General features: G+C 31.2%; 1 protein-coding gene and 1 long non-coding RNA gene across 4 annotated transcripts in view; one reads left to right on the top strand and one right to left on the bottom strand.

Annotated features, from left to right (window-relative positions):
* Positions 1-10,197, top strand: part of LOC141542423 (uncharacterized) — a 123,885-nt gene extending 113,688 nt beyond the window's left edge. The window contains exons 5-8 of one of the 2 annotated variants that reach the window (XR_012482146.1): positions 448-539; positions 5,469-5,556; positions 9,158-9,257; positions 10,037-10,197. This is a non-coding gene — a long non-coding RNA (uncharacterized LOC141542423). The remainder of the gene's footprint in view (positions 1-447; positions 540-5,468; positions 5,557-9,157; positions 9,258-10,036) is intronic. The other variant, XR_012482147.1, reaches the window with a different exon arrangement.
* The window catches only part of PLXDC2 (plexin domain containing 2), a 463,969-nt gene that overhangs the window by 48,507 nt on the left and 402,350 nt on the right, over positions 1-13,112 (bottom strand). The gene's annotated exons all lie outside the window — the stretch shown is intronic.

Genomic DNA, 13,112 nt, shown 5'->3' with positions numbered 1-13,112 from the left:
TTGTTTCTATCGAGGACATCAGCCCTATCTTAGTCACCCAATTTCTTAGGGTTATACTTGACTCTTCATTCTTTCCCACATCCTAAATCCAATATAAAAGTATATCTTAATCATTTCACTTCCACAAGATCACACTTATCTTCCTGTTTATTTACTCCTTTACCCTTCCTCTTATATCAGGCCCATACCAACTCTATCCTAGACTAGTTTTATTATGAATTTCCAATCCCAGTTTACTTTTTTTCTAAACCATTTCATACAGAGCTGCCAAAATAATCATCCTAATACACATGTAAAAATCTTCAGTGGTTTCCTGTTACTGCTAAGATAAAATACAGACTCCTCACACTAGCATTTAATATCACCCACAATCCAAACTAGCTCTAACCTTCCTTCCAGACATTTCATATTGACCTCTCCCCTGCTTTTATGTATTCCACATTCCAGCCAAACTGGACCGACTTCTAGACATTCTTCAAACTCAGCATTTCATATCCTACTTCCATGATTTTGAACAAGTTATTTCCCAGTCCTGGAAGGTATGCTTTCTTAATCTGTAAGTCTCATTCTCATAAATTTCAGCCCAGGTGCTTTATACTTTATACTAAAGACAGCATCTGGGCTGAACTTCATCCAAACATCTAGATGGTACAAAGGGATAGAATACCAGAGACAGAAAGAGGTGAAAACATCTGAATTCAAAACTAGGTTCAGACACTTGCTAGTTGTGTGAACCTAGATACTAAACTTCTGTTGGTTTCAATTTTCCTATAAATAATATAGGAAGACTTCTCATGATTATTATAAGGATCAAATGAGATATTAATAAAACATTTAGCAAATCTTAAGATTCTATATAAATCTGTTGTTATAATTGTTATTGTTTGTCTTTTATCTCTTGTCAAATAATTTTATATTTATTGTTCATTTCACAGATTGTATTCCTTCTAGCCCTTCAAACTTGACAATGTCAACTCCTGGAGAGCAGGGAGACCATAATACAGGGCTTTTTGTTAATATCAGGTTTTTAATAAGCCCATGAGTTGAATTAATTGATGTTATTTGGATGGATATTAAAAAAAGAACTTCAGAAACAGTACCATTTATCAAAGAAAATGTGATTTACAAGGGGAATTCAGAAAATATACCTTTTCCTTCTTTCTTTCAATCTCTTTCTCCTCCTCCTTCTCAATTTTTCCTCCCCCTGCCTTTTGCTCTCTCTATTTTTCTTTCTCTTTGTCTCTCTTATAGGCACATGTTTATATGTGCACAGATATTTATACTTATATATGTATATAAATGTATCTGCCTTTTAATGGGAATATAGAACTCCAGGGAAGGAAAACCCTCCTACCAAAGCTAACATATGGATGAGCAATTATTGTATAACTTTGTCTAGAGAGTTTCATAGAGCCCTGAATGGATAAGAGATTTGTTCAGAATCACTCAGTAATATATGACAAAGATAAGACTTGAATCCAAATCTTCCTAATTTTTAGATGCCTTTTCTATTCATGCCTCTTTACAACAATCCCTATCATGAAGAAATTAACATGGATTAAAAATATAAATCATATTTTCTTTAGTTTAAAATTAGTTGACATATGTTAATGAAACTTATGAGTAAATGCTATTACTATGTCTTTAAAAAACCCACAAAGGCACAGATGCACAGACATATACAAAAACTTCACAGTTGTAGAGAACGAATTCAAGAATGCTTTTCTAAATTACTATCTAAAGTTAATGATCTGCAAAATTCCAAAAACTCAAGACAAATATCTTAGCAGATGATCTGATGGTTGATGTTGCCCAAACAGTCACATGGGGAATCTGTATATGTATTATGGCATGACATCTTTATGGGAAAAAAATTACATATTGGGTATAAAATATTCTTGAAGTATTATAAAATGACAGGAAAAAATGTGTTTCCAGCAAGTATGAAATGGAAAATAGCTTAGAAAACTGACTATATTTTATGCCAGAAATTATAAAAATGGGTGAAAATATATAGAACAGATATAGTATAAAATAGTATGGATTCTTATATAGTACATGCACAGAACCAACAAGGAAACTATTCTTGTTGGTCTACAGGGATGTTAAATCCTAAAAATTAAATAAGGTAAAACAATTAGTTAAGAATTGCTTTTTACCCCCAACCAAAAATTAAACTCGAAATACAAAAATTAAAAGGAGAAATCAATAAAATTGAAAGTAAAAAAACTATTGAATTAATAAATAAAACCAAGAGTTGGTTTTATGAAAAAGCCAATAAAATAGATAAACCTTTGGTAAATTTAATCAAAAAAAAGAAAGAGGAAAATCAAATTGATAGTCTTACAAATGAAAAGGGGGATCTTTCCACCAATGAAGAGGAAATTAGAGAAATAATAAGGAGTTACTTTGCCCAACTTTATGCCAATAAATTTGATAACTTAAGTGAAATGGATGACTTCCTCCAAAAATATAGGCTCCCTAGATTAACAGAGGAGGAGATAAATTGCTTAAATAGTCCCATTTCAGAAAAAGAAATAGAACAAGCTATTAATCAACTCCCCAGGAAAAAATCCCCAGGGCCAGATGGATTCACATGTGAATTCTACCAAACATTTAAAGAACAATTAGCCCCAATGTTATATAAGTTATTTGAAAAAATAGGGGATGAAGGAGTCCTACCAAATTCCTTTTATGACACAGACATGGTACTGATACCTAAACCTGGTAGATCGAAAACTGAGAAAGAAAATTATAGACCAATCTCCTTAATGAATATTGATGCTAAAATCTTAAATAAGATATTAGCAAAAAGACTTCAGAAAATCATCTCCAAGATAATACACTATGATCAAGTAGGATTTATTCCAGGAATGCAGGGCTGGTTTAATATTAGGAAAACTATTAATATAATTGACCATATTAATAATCAAATTAATAAGAACCATATGATCATCTCAATAGATGCAGAAAAAGCATTTGACAAAATCCAACATCCATTCCTACTAAAAACTCTTGAGAGTATAGGAATAAATGGATTATTCCTTAGAATAATCAGGAGTATATATTTAAGACCGTCAGTAAGCATAATATGCAATAGAAATAAACTGCAACCTTTCCCAGTAAGATCAGGAGTGAAACAAGGTTGCCCACTATCACCATTACTATTCAATATAGTACTAGAAACGCTAGCCTCGGCAATAAGAGCCGAGAAAGAGATTCAAGGAATTAGAGTAGGAAATGAGGAAATTAAACTATCACTTTTTGCAGATGACATGATGGTATACTTAGAGAACCCCAAAGACTCTGCTAAAAAGCTACTAGAAATAATTCAAAATTTCAGCAAAGTGGCAGGATACAAAATAAATCCACATAAATCCTCGGCATTTTTATATATCACTAACAAAATGCAACAGCAAGAGATACAAAGAGAAATTCCATTCCAAACAAATGTTGAGAGTATAAAATATTTGGGAATCCATCTACCAAAGAAAAGTCAGGAATTATATGAAAAAAATTACAAAACACTTGCCACAAAAATAAAATCAGATTTAAATAATTGGAAAGACATTCAGTGCTCTTGGATAGGCCGAGCGAATATAATAAAGATGACAATACTCCCCAAACTAATCTATTTATTTAGTGCTATACCAATCAGACTCCCAAGAAACTATTTTAATGACCTAGAAAAAATAACAACAAAATTCATATGGAAGAATAAAAGGTCAAGAATTGCAAGGGAACTAATGAAAAAAAACTCAGAGGAAGGTGGTCTAAGTGTACCTGATCTAAAGCTATATTATATAGCAGCAGTCACCAAAACCATTTGGTATTGGCTAAGAAATAGACCGGTAGATCAGTGGAACAGATTAGATACAAAGGACAAAAAAGGGTACATCTATAGCAATCTAATCTTTGACAAACCCAAAGATTCCAACATTAGGGATAAAAATTCATTATTCGGAAAAAACTGTTGGGAAAACTGGAAATTAGTATGGCAGAAATTAGATATGGATCCACACTTAACACCATATACCAAGATAAGATCAAAATGGGTCCATGATTTAGGCATAAAGACGGAGATAATAAATAGATTAGAGGAACAGAGGATAATCTACCTCTCAGACTTGTGGAGGAGGAAGGAATTTATGACCAGAGGAGAACTAGAGATCATTATTGATCACAAAATAGAAGATTTTGATTACATCAAACTAAAAAGTTTCTGTACAAATAATACTAATGAAAACAAGATTAGAAGGGAAGTAACAAATTGGGAAAATATTTTTAAAAACAAAGGTTCTGACAAAGGTCTCATTTCCAAAATATATAGAGAACTGACCATAATTTATAAGAAACCGAACCATTCTCCAATTGATAAATGGTCAAAGGATATGAACAGACAATTCTCAGAGGAAGAAATTGAAACTATATCCACTCATATGAAAGAGTGTTCCAAATCACTACTGATCAGAGAAATGCAAATTAAGACCACTCTGAGATACCACTACACACCTGTCAGATTGGCTAAGATGACAGGAACAAATAATGACAAATGTTGGAGGGGATGTGGGGAAATTGGGACACTAATACATTGCTGGTGGAGTTGTGAAAGAATCCAGCCATTCTGGAGAGCAATCTGGAATTATGCCCAAAAAGTTATCAAACTGTGCATACCCTTTGACCCAGCAGCGCTACTACTGGGCTTATATCCCAAAGAAATACTAAAGAGCGGAAAGAGACATATATGTGCCAAAATGTTTGTGGCAGCTCTTTTTGTTGTAGCTAGAAACTGGAAGATGAATGGATGTCCATCAGTTGGAGAATGGTTGGGTAAATTGTGGTATATGAAAGTTATGGAATATTATTGCTCGGTAAGAAATGACCAGCAGGAGGAATACAGAGAGGCCTGGAGAGACTTAAATCAACTGATGCTGAGTGAAATGAGCAGAACCAGAAGATCACTGTACACTTCAACAACAATACTGTATGAGGATGTATTCTGATGGAAGTGGAAATCTTCAACATAAAGAAGATCCAACTCACTTCCAGTTGATCAATGATGGACAGAGGTAGATACACCCAGAGAAGAAACACTGGGAGGGGAATGTAAATTGTTAGCACTACAATCTGTCTGCCCAGGTTGCATGTACCTTCGGATTCTAATGTTTATTGTGCAACAAGAAAATGATATTCACACACATGTATTGTACTTAGACTATATTGTAACACATGTAAAATGTATGGTATTGCCTGTCGTCGGGGGGAGGGAATAGAGGGAGGGGGGGTAATTTGGAAAAATGAATACAAGGGATAATATTATAAAATATATATATATATATAATAAAAAAAATTTAAAAAAAAAAAAAAAAAAAAGAATTGCTTTTTAAGTGGCCTCTAGAATATGAGTTTAAAGTCTGGTTACCTTCAGGAAGTCACTCTGTGTTAAGTCTTTTTCTCTTCTAAAATAGATTTGATTGCTACAAATAACCTGAATTTTCATGAAGATGAGTCTGGCAGACTTCTGGAGGTGCAGCCAAGCAAAGAGTAGAGAAAGCAGTCAGTACTTCCCTCCAACTTCAAAATAAGGTCTTAAACCAAATAATGGAGGGTCAGAGCCAACAAAAATTCAGTGTGAGATGTTCTCCCAAAACAATTTAAGAGGTTGGAAAGAGAGAACTGTGACAGATATGAATGATAGCAGAGAGCCTACCTGGACAAAAAAAAAAAATGGCATGGACAAAAGAAGTAGCAACTTTGGATGCTTTTGTTGAGGGCGGTAGCCCTTTGGTATTCCTTGTTTGATCTCCAACTTCTTTTGGGACTTGGACTTTGATCTGGTCAAACTAGTTTGGGCTATGTGAGCTGGCCAGGGTTTTACAGCCCCCCCATTCTAATCTGCTCAGATAGACCAAATGGCATCAGGAAATTCCTTTTTGGGAAGAGACTTCTGTCTGTCCCCAAAAGATAACAAAAGAGTCCTTATCTTATTTACATCACTGCATAAAAGAGAGAAAGGGAATCTTCTCTTTGCAAATGGCCTTGTACCATGCAGCCAATTTGCCCACAGGCTCTCCGGTGTTTCCATTCTAATCAATAAAGACTATGTTTCCATACAGCATTAAGTAGCAAATTCCTTTGCTGCTGAACCCGCCATTGGTTACTTTGGGGAAGGAAGGAGAGAGAGAAAAGGAACTGGCCCATCTTTGTTTAGACCACAGTTTACTCCTCCTCATTTATTCCTCATCACTTTTAAGTCAGAGATGTTGAGAGGAACTGGAAACTTGTCAGAAAAACAGGGTATCTCTTTTGCTAGCAATGGATGCAGAACATGAAGCTTTTTGGCAATACATTGCCTGTTTTCACTTCTAGGTCATGATTCAAAGACATAGATGAATGCTTTTGAGAAAGATGGAGTAGGATCACTAAGGTGTAAATATTGGGCAGTTCCATTGCCTATGTCCACTTCTGGATCAAAAGGGGAGAGGAACACATTCAGTGAGGGAGTAGATAATTTTAGGGGAAGTATCATTTCTGACCCCAAGGGATCAGCGACCTTGAAGAACAATATTATTACCTCTCCTAAAAGCAAAGGAGTCTTGAAAAACAGTATCAATTGCAATTCTGAAGTATCAAATAATTGCAATTCTGTAGTATCAAAGACTTGGTGAAGTAAGGAGCAGAGTACAGGCCATCTCTCCCTATACCATACCACATTTGAAGCATCAAGTATTTTCAAATACCAAGAACTAACTTTGAAAATATTAATACAAAAAGCCTGAATCTTAAAATAGTAGCTACCATTCCACTCCCATGTTGAAAAAAATCCCAATATGAACATAAATCTGTAAATCAAAAAATGGGATAAAAAAACCGAGTAAACGTTTAAAAAAAATCCTGACCATAAAAATCTACTATATCAAGATACATACTCAGAAGAAAACAAGGAAGTCAAGACAACTACAAAATGTTAAAAAAAAAAAAAAGTCAGAAGTTCAACAACTAGAAAAAGAACAATAAAAAAAAAAAAAACACCAAGATGGAAATCATGAATATTAGAGAAGAAATTAATAAATTGATAGTAAATTTAAAAAGCAAGCTAATAAATAAAACTAAGATGATTTATTAAATAATATGCATTGACTATTAATTTTATTTTTAAAAAAGAAAGAAGAAAACCAAATTATCAGTATAAAACATGAAAAAAGTGAAGGGAACATGAAGATGAAAATTGAACAAATAATTTTGAATTATTTTGCCCAATTATATGCTGACAATCTAAGTGAAAGGAATGAACCCCCCTTTCCCCTCCCCCCTCTCTCTTTCTCCATATATATAATATATATGCATGCACACATATACATAGGTACACACACAATCCAGGTTAAAAGAAGAGAAATAGACTACTGAAATAACTCTATCTTAGAAAAAAGAATTTGAACAAGACATCAATGAAATGCATAAAAAAATTCTCCAGTTACAAGTGAATTTACAAGTGAATTCTACCAAATTTTTATTTTGTGTTAAAAGCATTTTCATCAAAGCTTTTTTTTTTTAATTTTCAAAATATATGCATAGTTTTCAACATTGACCTTTGCAAAACCTTGTGTTAATTTTTTTTCCTCCCTTTCTCCCCAGCTCTTCTAGACAGCAAATAGTCCATTACTTATTAAACATATAAAATTCTTAATTCCAATATTAAAAAAACTATTTGAGACAATAAGTAAAGAAGAAATTCAATGAAATTCATTTTATGATACAAATATAGTTTTGATACATTTACCAGGGAAAGCTAAAACAGAAAAAGAAACTAGAGGCCAATTTTATAAATGAATATTATTTTAAGATTTAGAAATAAAAATTGAAATAAAATACCACACAAGGAAATTATAGAAATATAGCCCAAACCTCATACACAATAATTTGAGATTTATAACATAAATATGATTCTGCTTCCATATTAGTAAAATTATCAGTATAATTGACAATATCAACAACAAAAATCTAAAGCAATAAAAAGAGCATGATTATGTAAATTAATGCAGAAAAGTAATATAGAAAAATTCCTATTAAAAACAATAAAACAAAAGAATTAATGAAATATTTGTTAAAATTATAATATCAATCTAAAACCAAGATCAAACTTTATCTGTAATGTAGATAAGCTAGACAGTTTCCCAATAAGATTACTGTGAAGCCAGATCCCTTATTACCACTATTTTTCAATACCTTTCTTGAAATTCTAGCTACAGCGAAAAAGATAAGAAAAAGAAATTGATAATAAACTTACATAAATAATTAATATTTTTATATACTACCAACAAAACACATCAAGAAGAGAATAAGAAATCCCACTTAAAATAATGATAGGCAATACAAAATATTTGGGAGGATACAAATCCAGAGAATAAAGACAAATCTAAAAAATTAAATTCATTGCTCATGGAGAGGCCAAGTCAATATAATAAAAAAAGATAATCCTCCCTGTTACTTTATTTATTTAATGCCATACAAATCAAGCCACCAAAGAATTATTTCATACAACTAGAAAAAAATAGTAACATAATTAATTTGGAAAAACAAAAGATTAAGAATATGAAGGGAAATATTGAAAAAATTTCAAAGAATGCAGCCTGAGTCCAGCATTCAAAATATTTTATTAAGTGATAATCACCCAAACAATCTGATATTGCCTAAGAAATAGAGTGATTCTATTTCAGTGAATCAGTGGCAGAGTAAAGAGTATACAATAGTAAAGGACCATTGTAATATTATACTTCATAACCCTAAAGTTCTAAGCTTTTGGAGTAAGAATTTACCATTTGATAAACATTTCTGGAAAACAGGAAAGCAGTTTGACAGAACTGAGGCAGAGACAAACTTATAACCCTATATACCAAGATGACTCAAAATGTATAAATGATTTCTAAAGCATAATAATAACATAAGTAAATTAGGGGAGCATATGCCTGTCACATCCATGGACAAGGGAAGAATTAGAGCAAATAAGAGATACAGCTCATCACAGCATAGAAAATGAAGAATTTTAATTACATGAAATTGTTTTAAAATTGCACAAATAAAATGCATATAGATAAAATTATAAGGAAAGCAGGAAACTATGGAAATGGTAATACTTGGTTTCAACTTGTTTTTTCAGCTTTTGTTTAGTAATAATACATTGCAGAATCAACGAATATTCAAGAGATGAAATTAAGACAGTATAACATACCCTGATACAACTAAACTATCACCATCAAGTGAGTTGGTTTCTACAATACATACATAATACAGAATTTTTAACCTTCTCCAAAGAGATTTAAAAAACAAACCAAAAATATATTTATACAAAAATATTTATAGCAGCTTTTTTTGTGTGTGGTGGCAAAGAATGGAGGGAAAGATCATCAATTGGGAATGTCTGAACAAGTTGTGGTATAGTATTTTGATGGAATATAATTAGTATATGAGAAATGACAAACAGTATGATTTCAGAAAAATCTGAGAAGACTTAAGTGAAGACATGCAAAGTAAAGTGATTGGAACCAGAAGAACATTACCCACATTAATAATAACAATATTGCAAGGATAATCAACTGTGAAAGAATGCTACTTTGATTGAGGGGATGATCCAAGACAATTAAAAACTTACAATAAAAAGTCCATATGCAAAGAGAATTGATGAACTTTATTTTTTATCATTTTGCATTTTCTTTTTCAACTTGGAAATGTTTTGTTAGCTTCACATGTATAATCGATATAATATAAACTTGCTTGCCTTCTCAAGGAGGTAGATGATTAGAGAGAAAAAAGAGAATTTGGAATATAATGTTTTAAAATGATTATTAAAAAGTTTTACTTTTAACTAGGAAATAAAAAAATTAAAATTGATTTGCAATGTGATACACATTATAATGTTTATAAAATAAGCCACCTTTCAAAGCAAACAACAAGTTGCTGAATCTTTCTATAAGAGGGTGGAAAGATACAGATGGTATTTTGCCCAATAATAAAACTTGGTTTCAACTTGTTTTTTCAGGTTTTATTTAGTAATAATAGGTTGAAGAATCAATGAATATTCAAGAGATGAGATTACGATAGTATAATATACCCAATACAACTTAATGATCACCATCATCAAGTGGGTTAGTTTCTACAACACATCATAAATAAAGAATTTTTAACCTTCTTCAATAATCAGATTTTGTGATAATTCTTGTATTGTTCTTTTTATATTTAAATTTTATCTTTATTGTGAACTTAGCTATTATTAGTAAATACAAACATCAAAATATAAAAATGAAAAACGTGATTTAAAAAAGAAAGTATGAATTTCTGTTATATATCTACATTTATAAACCTATATATGTTTATAAGGTGTATTTATTTATATATTATTAATAATAATGATATGGACAAGAATTTACACAGTGCTACTCTGTTTGCAAAGCACTATAGAGATATTATCTCACTTGATCCTTCCAACAACCTTGAGAACAAAGTAATATCATTAATTTATATATGAAGAATCTGATACAAAGATTAAATGACTTATCTAGGATCATATATATAGCTAAATATTTTCTTAGGTCATATTTGAATTTATATCTTACTGACTAGAATATATATATCTATATTATGTATACCTAGTAATATAGATAAAATTTAAGAAAGCAAGAAATTTAACAAAACACAGCTAAGTGTTTATTATTCCTTTGCTTTGCTTGCCATCCCCCTTCTAAATCTTTGCAATTTATTTTTCAGACAATGTTTGGCCTTCTTCCTGGGGAAATTTCTTCTGAAAGCCCTACTTTTTTTTTTTTTTCATTTGAAAATTCTATTATTAGAATAGTAAAAACAGCAAGATTTATACTAAACTTATTGAATGCATTTTTCAATGTCTGGCTCAGACATTTTCTGGCAAGATATTTTAAAGCATATATTTATATGAGCGAAGTGACAAACAACATTTAAAAATACTCAAATTGATTGTAGAAATACATTTTAGATTAATATAAAGCTAATGAATAAAAAAAGAAGAAAATATAAGACTGAGAATTATTTTCCTCCACATATTTCCACATACGTTTAGAATGAAACTTTGGCCAAGCAAATGCTAATGATCCTACTGTTCCACGTTAACCTGATGAATATTTTAACCTGTGTGATGGCAAATATCCCTGGCATGTTAGAGTAGATTCTAGCTCAGCGCATACTTTACACCTACATAAAAATTTCTTAAAATATTCCTTGAAAAGAAGCCCAAGGAGTGTTGATCAGATATTCTGAAGTTTGAAAAGACCATTTGACTCACAAGAGTTGCCTCCTTAGTTTACAACTATGCTTCTTTAACAGCAAGCCAATTTCATGGAGAAATGGAGGATTAATAATGAAAATCTTATTTTGAGGTAATTTGCTAAATAATCTGACTCCTCATATAACTAGCTTTAGAAATTTCTATGGTTTAGGATATAATATATCATTTTAAAACCAGTATTCCTCTTTCAATACTTTCTATATATTTTAAATTTTTATTTAATTTTTATTTGTGGAATAAAACAAGAATTTTCATAACATAGTATAATAAAAAGATTACATGCCGAAATATAAATCTCTTACGTACAACATGCTATTCATTTTAAATACATAAAAGTTATCATGTAAATTTCTTTTTTTGTCCATTTCCTCTTTCTTTCCCCCATTCTAGAAATGGTTACAATCATAAACAAATATGTATGTACATATGTGTATACATACATACACATAAACATATGCACATATATAAATATATAAGTATATGTAAAATCATTCTTTACATACTTTCTCTGGATGCAATAGCATCTTTCTTGACAAGTCCTTTATAGTGTATTTACTAGTAGTGTAATCTAGTCACCCAACCAAATTACCACAGTTTTCATTAAAAAAGAATCTCCATGAATGAACTAGTATCTGTGAATCTCTAGGTTTTGTCACTTGTGGTTAGCAAAATTGGAAAGTTGCTTTGAGAAAATAGTACTACTCTATAAGAATCCAATTTCTACTGTGAAAATTTTGGATTTTCATGCTTGATTAAACTTATTTGATTATTTCTTTTAAGCCAGTAAAGTTGTGTCCTGTAGTTCCTTCTATTGTTTTAGCATTTTGTTTTCATTAGGTAATTGTGAAATCATTTGGTTCCAAATACTTTCTTTGTCTTTTCTAGTCCGATTAGAAACTTTAGAAACTTTGCTGTGTTTCCTACCATAAGTCAAAGGGAAATGGCAGAGGTCTAAATGTTATTCTATATACTATTTGGTCTATTCAACATACTGGCTCAGTTAATTGCACTCTCCTAAAAACTCAAAATTTACAAAAGAAGCTTTTGAGTTATCTACCAACTTGCTCTTGTTTTGGTACGGGAGTGATCCCAGTTTTTTTTTTAATCATAAATTTTTTGATGACAGATTTTTATACAACTTATTCATATTCCTGTTAGTGTTATTATTATTGGAGTCATACTTGCAATCAATAAATTTCCATGGCTTCCTGTTGCCTCTAAGACCAAATAAACTGTTTTTGATATTTAAAACTCTTTATGACCTTTATCCTTTTTACCTTCTCAGGCTCCTATTTATTCCCTTTATGCACTTTAACCATATTGGCCAATTATATTCACTCACATATATAACATTCCATTTCTACCCTCTGAAGCTTTGCATTGGCTTCAAGATTTGGCTTAAGCATAATTTTCTACATGAAATCTTTTTTTTTTCTCCTTTCCCAGAAACTCCTCAGCAACTAGGTGAAATGTCCCAAAGTAACATTATATTAATTTGATATATTGTCTATACTCTTATATGTATATATTCTCATCTCCATTAGAAAGTCAGATCTTACTTGTACAAACTTATGCAGAGAAAAATCAGGAGACTACTTTGCATAACACTGTAAAGACAAGTACCTTTGACAGATTTAGGAACACTGATCAATGCAGACATCAAACATGATTTTAGGAGTCTGGTAATAAAGCAAGCCTCATGACAGAGAAATAAGGTACAATATTTAGACAAGGTCAGAGCAAGAGTTATTTTGTTTTACAATACATATCAAATATCAAATAAGAAATAGTAATACTA

This window comes from Sminthopsis crassicaudata, chromosome 5 (assembly GCF_048593235.1).
Source record: "Sminthopsis crassicaudata isolate SCR6 chromosome 5, ASM4859323v1, whole genome shotgun sequence".
Classification (NCBI taxonomy): domain Eukaryota; kingdom Metazoa; phylum Chordata; class Mammalia; order Dasyuromorphia; family Dasyuridae; genus Sminthopsis; species Sminthopsis crassicaudata.
Note: the sequence above shows the minus strand (reverse complement) of the source record. Positions and strands in the feature narration are given on the sequence as shown.